Genomic DNA, 7,500 nt, shown 5'->3' on the forward strand with positions numbered 1-7,500 from the left:
TTGGGTAATTATTCTACTCAAGTGAGAGAGACAGGATAACACAGGGGAAGGCTCCTCCAGCATAGAAGAAGGTTCCTCAACACAGGAGAAGGCTCCTCAGCACGAGAGAAGGAGGAGGAGGAGGAGAAGGAGGAAGAGGAGGATGAGGAGGAGGAGGAGGAGGAGGAGGAGGAGGAGGAGGAGAGGGGGAAGGAGGGGGGAAAGGGGGGGAAGATAGAGGAGGAGGAGGAGGAGGAGGAGGAGGAGGAGGAGGAGGAGGAGGAGGAGGAGTCTCATTATTACCAAACATTATACCAGGTTATTATTCAGAATAATTTTTCGTACTCTAAGCACAGTAAATAATTATTATGTGTTGTCACTGAAAAGCAACTTTGCTCAACGATGTATCTTGCTGTGGGCGAGGTCTTGGATTTTCCTGCTTGCACATGTACATAAACAAGGGTTGGAGAGAGCCACCACAACAGTGACAGTGAGTAACTGCATGACACCTTGTCGATAAAGTGTCACACCATGGGGTTATGATAACGGAAACTGTGACTGCTTGACTAGACTAGACTAGAAACCGCATTAAAACTTGCTCCTCCTCTTTTTACTCCTCCTCCTCCTCCTCCTCCTCCTCTTCCTCTTCTTTCTCTTCCTCTTCCTCTTGCTCCTCCTCTTCCTCCTCCATTTCCTTTTGCTCCTCTTCTCCTCCTCCTCCTCCTCCTTCTCCTCCGAGTAGTAATGAACGGTAAATCTTCAAGTTGGTGACGTTCCTCAAGGATCAGTCTTAGGCCCGATCCTCTTCATAATAAATATCACTGATATTGACGGAGGGATCATAAGGAAATTGTCAAAATTCGCAGATGATACTAAGATTGCTAACAAGGCTGACTCACAAACCCAAGGTCAAATTTTGCAAAATAACATAGACACTCTCATTGAATGGTCTGAAAAAGTGGTTTATGAACTTTAATTTTGACAAATGCCACGTATTACACATAGGTAATAGCAGCTCGCGAGAAAAATTATAAAATATGTAATATGCCCATCAAAAGTGTGGATGTTGAAAAAGATCTGGGAGTTTTAATGTCAACAGATCTTAAACCAAGCAAACATTGCACCGAAAGTCATTAAAATTGCCAATAAATTAATAGGGTTCATAAGATTTTTCACTTTCAAATCTGAGAAAATAATCTTGACCTTGTATAACTCACTTGTACGTCCTCATCTTGAATATAATGTACAAAAAAAAATATTGAGAAATTAGAAAAAATGCAATGTAGAGTATCAAAAATTATCCCAAGGCTTTGCAATAAATCCAACGAGGAACGCCTTAAAGAACTAAGAGCTCAATTTGTTCTTCCTGTCAAAACACAGATTAAGAGGGGACCTGATATTGCTTTGCAAAATTGTTAAGGGTTTCACAAATATGAGTACTGAACTCTGCCTAACATTCAACCAAGCAAATTTTACAAAAAGCAATGACTTCAAATTAAAAGGTAAGTGATTTCAATCAATTAAAGGCAAACATTTTTTCTTTAATCATCTAATATCTGGAACTGTCTTCCTCTCGAGAGGAAGACCAGGGTAGTGCAGGTCGAGCAGCAGCTCCTGGTAGTCTCCCACCTGCAGGAGACGCTGCAGGCTGCCCTGGGCCTTGTGGTACACCTTGCTGCTGTGAAAACAATACGCTTGCATTGTAAGGCGCTTCCATTGTGCCTTGTGCATCAGCTTAGCTACATCTAGGGCCACGTCCTGCACCGTGGTGCTCTGCCAGACAGCACCCGGCAGACGCTTCCAGCTGGCGAGGGGGAGGGGGACAGAGGCCACTTTGCGGCGATACGGGAATAATAAGGCGCCGCGTTCCTTCACCACTAGCCGCACACGGTCCGGCAGCTTGCGGACGCTGGGCGGCACCGTAACGCTGAGGCGCACGGTGACACATCCAGTGAACCCCTTGGATGAGGCGTCTTGTAGTGGCGGGCACCTGGCCTCGTGAGCCTGACTGGCCGCCTTGCTGTCTGGTGGCTGGCTGATGTGGCTCTGGCGACAGCGCTGCTTTCTCTTCCTCTCCCCCCCGCTGCTGGGACGTTGGTGGGGCTTGGCCAGCATGAAGACTCTCGCTCTAACCCTCACCCTTCTCTTGCAGGACAGAGTTGCAGGCGAGGCCTTCAGAGTGAGACAGGTCATCGGCAGTGTTGTGCGGGTGTTCCTCTTCCCTCAGGGCACTGCAAACACTCTCTTGTTGCTGCCGCTGCCCGACTACTTTATTGCTCCGTGTGGCAGCCTGCACACAGCCCTGCCCGTCCTGCACACTCACGCCGCCGCTGTCGCCACTTGCAGGCCGGCGTGCCCGCCCTGTAAATCTGCGCCCGAAGTTGATGGCCCGGTGTGCTCGCGTCGGCACCTGCTTGTTTCTTGCAGATCCTACTGTCGCCTTCGCTGGATTTCCAGTTTGTTTGGCCGAAAAGCTGCGTTGTGATGCAGCGCGCCGGGACGCCCTTCTTTGTGTGGCGTTCTGTCTGGTCTGAACAGAGGTGCAAGGGGCGTCGTGCACGCGTCCAACAGTGTCTCGAAATAGTGGACCCTTCTTGCTGTTACCGCCGCCGCCGCCGTCACAAACACGCATGGCTGACGAGACCTTGGTTCCTTCCACAGAGTTTCTCAAGTCCGTAAAGAAATGCCAAAAATGCATCCAAAGATTTAACAACAACCCGCAGGAAAAGGCGATGCCCATGGTCGCCTTAGTGTTCTGCTTCGCAAATTGCGCCAGGGGTTCAAGTGTCACGGTGAACCAGAAAGCAACGATTAAGGCGACGACCACGGCAAAAAGCCCGATACTCGGAACGCCGGTGACACCCTCGATAATGGCCTCCACCATTTCAACCTGGGTATAAAGAAGTTTACTTAAAATTTTACCGTGTTCCCTTTTGGGTCTAGCCAGCCTCGGAAAGCGATTGCCCGGGCCCTCCTTGTTTCCGGAATCCGCGGGGTACTTGGCTGCCTCCCTCGCGCTCAGGAGCTGAATGGTCATCAGGACGCTGCACGTTGCCTTCAGCTCTCTGTTGAACGTTTTCTTCCTGGTGGCAGGCCAATAACCGGTCAGTTCACGCTGGAAGGTGGCGCTCTCGGACCAGATCATTTTGATGGCAGACGGGTCGAACAGGTTCACCGTCTCGTTGTTGAGCGAGGCCAAGCTGCACGACTTCAGCTCGTCGGGAGCTGGCAGGTCCTCCAGGTTAAGCCTGATGCTGCCAATCTTGTCGTCGGAAGTAGACGTGTCCTCGTCCATCACCACCAAGTGCAGTACTGGGTCCAGCCTCCTGGTGCGCGTCCTCACTGGGCGCTGGAAAAGCGGCAGCACGAGCCGGTACTCGAACAACGCCACTCCACCGACGCTGTTTTTGTGCACGTCGGTGCGGCACCAGTCAGTACCTGAGTTCATCATTCTTGCCTTCACGTAGACGTCAGGGAAAAGCTCCCCAAATGTAGAGGCTCCGTGAACGCTGTGGATAATTATTCTTACTTCATATCGTCCCGGCGGCAAGGAAACGGGGATCTTTTCTTTCCGTTCAGTTGTCCTGGTGCTGTTGTGAGGCAGTGGTGGGCTCTCCTCTGTCGCCACTGACGGGGGCTGGTCCATCAGCCGCATCACGTCAGCATCAGAGTCGCCACACCACAGCCACCCATTACAGCGGAGCGCGTATTCCTTTGTGGAGGAGCTGGAGGACGCCCCAGTTTCCGCGGAAGTCGTGGTGCTGCCGGCCGAGATTTCCTTGAGCTGCGAGATCCGAACTACATCCAAGTTGAGAGTACATGTCCGTCCTTGTGTTCGGGAGAGAGTCATTGCGGAGAGCAACTCCCCGAGGTACAGAGGGACGGCGAACACCGTCTTCTTGCCGACCTTCCCTTTGGCTGTCACTGTCGAACAGTAGGGGGCCTCTCTCCGGAGGTGGTCCAGGTGTACTGCCGCGGCCTTGACAGTCTTGTTCGTGGACGCGCCCTCCGGGAGTGTCCGCCACGCATTGCTGGGGAAGGCAAAGACTGCAATGGTCTTCTTACGGATGCCCCAGCAGGTCACCTTCTCGTACTTGAAAGACACCTTGTGCAGGCGGGGAGCATCGGGGGGAAGGGTCACAGTAGCCCAAACTTTGGTAGAGTTGCTTTGTCCCATGGTGCGTGAATGCTGTGTAAGAACAGATACTGCACTTTGATCTTAGCCAGAAGGCTGAGAAGCGATGGTAGTATGACACAGCTCCGCGGTAGGTGCTGCTTGGTAATATTTAGTATCAAATGAACTAGAGAAAGGTGGAGGGAACAGCTTGGAGTTGAGTGTCAGACATGCCTCCTCGGTGGAACCTGATTGGTTATGACACTGCCCCGGTTAAGTCTGATTGGTTGCGATACTGCTAATGGTGTATACCATTGTATACACACACACACACACACACACACACACACACACACACACACACACACACACACACACATACACACACACACACTTACGCACGCACACACACACACACACACACACACACACACACACACACACACACACACACACACACACACACACACACACACACACACACACACACACACACACACACACACACACACACACACACACACACACACACACGGAGAAATACACACACACACACACACACACACACACACACACACACACACACACACACACACACACACACACACACACACACACACTCTTCAGTCAACCTCGTCTCCTTATATCCCCCATTGAGATCCACCATTCCTTAGCCCACATATTGCTCATCCTTTGTCTTACGTGTCCATACCAGTTCATACCTTCGTCTGTACTACTAATAGTGCCGTGCAAAGCAAAACCGAGTACTACCGTATTAGATATGATTAACATTTAGCACTATCAACAGTTCGCAATGACAATTAGCCGAACAGCTTTTATTTATTATTCACCTTCTTTCCATTTATTTTCCTCACTTGTCTGTTCTTATTAAAAATACATAGGACACAACAAAACTTAACCAGTGTAGAGGTAAATAACAGATGAGTAAAATCGAGATGTTCTAAATGATTTTGTCAATGGAATCAATGGAGTTTAGAAAGGGAAGAACACTTTTCCTGAGAATTGATGCATACAATCAAATGCACATTATTAGCTGGTTAAAAAGAGGTTCGTGTGCCTCACAATTGCCTTGCGCTTCCCTTCAGCGGGGAGGCAACGTAATGAGACTTAATTGGGAGAGAAATGTTCGTAGTGAAGCCATTTTGGATTTTTGGGATTTCTACGATGTGCCGTTCAAAGAGAGAGAGAGAGAGAGAAAGAGAGAGAGAGAGAGAGAGAGAGAGAGAGAGAGAGAGAGAGAGAGAGAGAGAGAGAGAGAGAGAGAGAGAGAGAGAGAGGCACGCAGACAGACAGACAGAAACAGACATTGACAGACAAATGTACGTACACACACACACACACACACACACACACACACACACACACACACACACACACACACACACACACACACACACACACACACACACACACACAGAGAGAGAGAAAGAGAGAGAGAGAGAGAGAGAGAGAGAGAGAGAGAGAGAGAGAGAGAGAGAGAGAGAGAGAGAGAGAGAGAGAGAGAGAGATTGTTGTAAGGTAATGTGCGTACACAGCCCCTTACAGACTATACACGATACGCAGCTCGGCACCCTTTGGTCGTTAGTGAGATGGAACCTGAAGGCTGCCTCACTCACACACCTTACTCACTCACTCACTCACTCACTCACCGAGGATGGCTTCGAGTAGAGGCAAGGAGAGATTAAGTTTGTACTGCTGACTGTGCTACGGTTTATGTGGGGCAGTCAGTCCACGTTTTAAAGTTCCGTTAGTTTTATCCCTTGATATACTTGATAGACGTTCCTTCCTATTTACACCAATTCTATTATATTGCTTCTTATTTGTGTAAGATAAGAGGGAAGATATGTGAAGCTTTTAGTATTACTTTAAAGTTTTGGCGTATTTCTCTCCTTTCCTTTTTTATAATTTCTTAAGGAAAAAGGTAATAGGATGAGAAAATTAGGTAAACTGAAATAGAAGTAACTCTGTAAACTAATATATGGAATGAAAGGTGCTAATTTACAACTGAAGGATAATAAGACGAGATAAGATAAAGTAAGCTGAAATGGAAATAAAATATAAAATGTGTTAGCTTACAATTGAAGATAAAATAAACTCATTACACTAACATACGGAGTAAAATGTGACACTTTACAACTGAAAGATAATAAAATGAGATAAAATAGGGTGAACTGAAATAGGAATGAGTGAGTAAACTAAAAATAATGAATGAAAGTCGTTAGTTTGTCCGTCTCATCCCAAGCTCATCATTTTTGAAGGACAGAAGGTGCCAGACGTGGAATTAATTTCGCCTCTTGATACTTAATTCCTTAAAAAAGATATCATACTCTTTTTTTGTAGGTAATGAGGCAATACTCAGGCTTAGTTTGTTAGGGAGTGGATGAATTCACACACACACACACACACACACACACACACACACACACACACACACACACACACACACACACACACACACACACACACACACACACACACACAAACAGAGAGTGAGAGAGAGAGAGAGAGAGAGAGAGAGAGAGAGAGAGAGAGAGAGAGAGAGAGAGAGAGAGAGAGAGAGAGAGAGAGAGAGAGAGAGAGAGAGAGAGAGAGAGAGAGGAGAGAGAGAGAGAGAGGCACAGACAGAAAGATAGAGACAGAGTAACAGATGAGAGAGACAAAGAATAAGGGAGGGGGAGTGGCTGCTGTCACACACAATGTTGCGGAGATGTTAGGAAGACAGAGTGGGGAGGATGCCAGCCTGATGGAGACGTATCAAGGAGGAGGAGCAGGAGGAGGAGGACAAGGGCGAGTAGGAGAAAAGAAGGATGAGGTAGAAAGAGGGTCAAGAAAAGAGAGAGGATGGATATCAAGAACAGAAAGAAGAGGGGGAGGAAGAGAAAGAGAAGAAGGGAGAGGAGGACAAGGAAAAGGAGGAAGATGAGGAGGAGGAGGAAGAACAGATAGAGAAGGAGGAGGAGGAGAAAATACAAGGAAACCAGTAAAACAAGGAGAGGAAAAAAAAGCAAATCAGAGAAGGAAGAGGAAGAGGAATAACTAAAAGAAAACGTTAAGTAGGAAGGTGAGGAGAAAGAAGAGGCAAGGGGAAGAGGAAGAAGAGGGGAAGAAAAGAGGCAAGAGGAAATGTAGTGAAAAGAATTAGACCAGTGCGAGAGGAAACAGGCTTAGAGAACATGGAAAAGAGAGAGAGAGAGAGAGAGAGAGAGAGAGAGAGAGAGAGAGAGAGAGAGAGAGAGAGAGAGAGAGAGAGAGAGAGAGAGAGAATTTCCATGTAAATGCAAGGTACACAGAGCTTTTGGTTCATTCAAGGTAATCTGAGGCTGGTTCGCGTGACCCAAATTGCTGTCGGCTCCAGTACTCAATGGATGTGACAGGTGCTGAGAGAG

The 7,500-nt window shown here is 47.9% G+C and overlaps 1 protein-coding gene, 1 long non-coding RNA gene and 1 pseudogene across 3 annotated transcripts in view; 1 reads left to right on the forward strand and 2 right to left on the reverse strand.

The window, feature by feature from the left end:
- LOC135089811 (carbonic anhydrase-related protein 10-like) overlaps positions 1–7,500 on the reverse strand; it is a 137,110-nt gene that overhangs the window by 106,116 nt on the left and 23,494 nt on the right. The gene's annotated exons all lie outside the window — the stretch shown is intronic.
- LOC135089815 (uncharacterized) overlaps positions 1–7,500 on the forward strand; it is a 220,403-nt gene that overhangs the window by 96,550 nt on the left and 116,353 nt on the right. The window lies entirely within an intron of this gene.
- Positions 4,111–4,222, reverse strand: LOC135096826 (U2 spliceosomal RNA; annotated as a pseudogene).

This window comes from Scylla paramamosain, chromosome 3, assembly GCF_035594125.1.
Source record: "Scylla paramamosain isolate STU-SP2022 chromosome 3, ASM3559412v1, whole genome shotgun sequence".
Classification (NCBI taxonomy): Eukaryota; Metazoa; Arthropoda; class Malacostraca; order Decapoda; family Portunidae; genus Scylla; species Scylla paramamosain.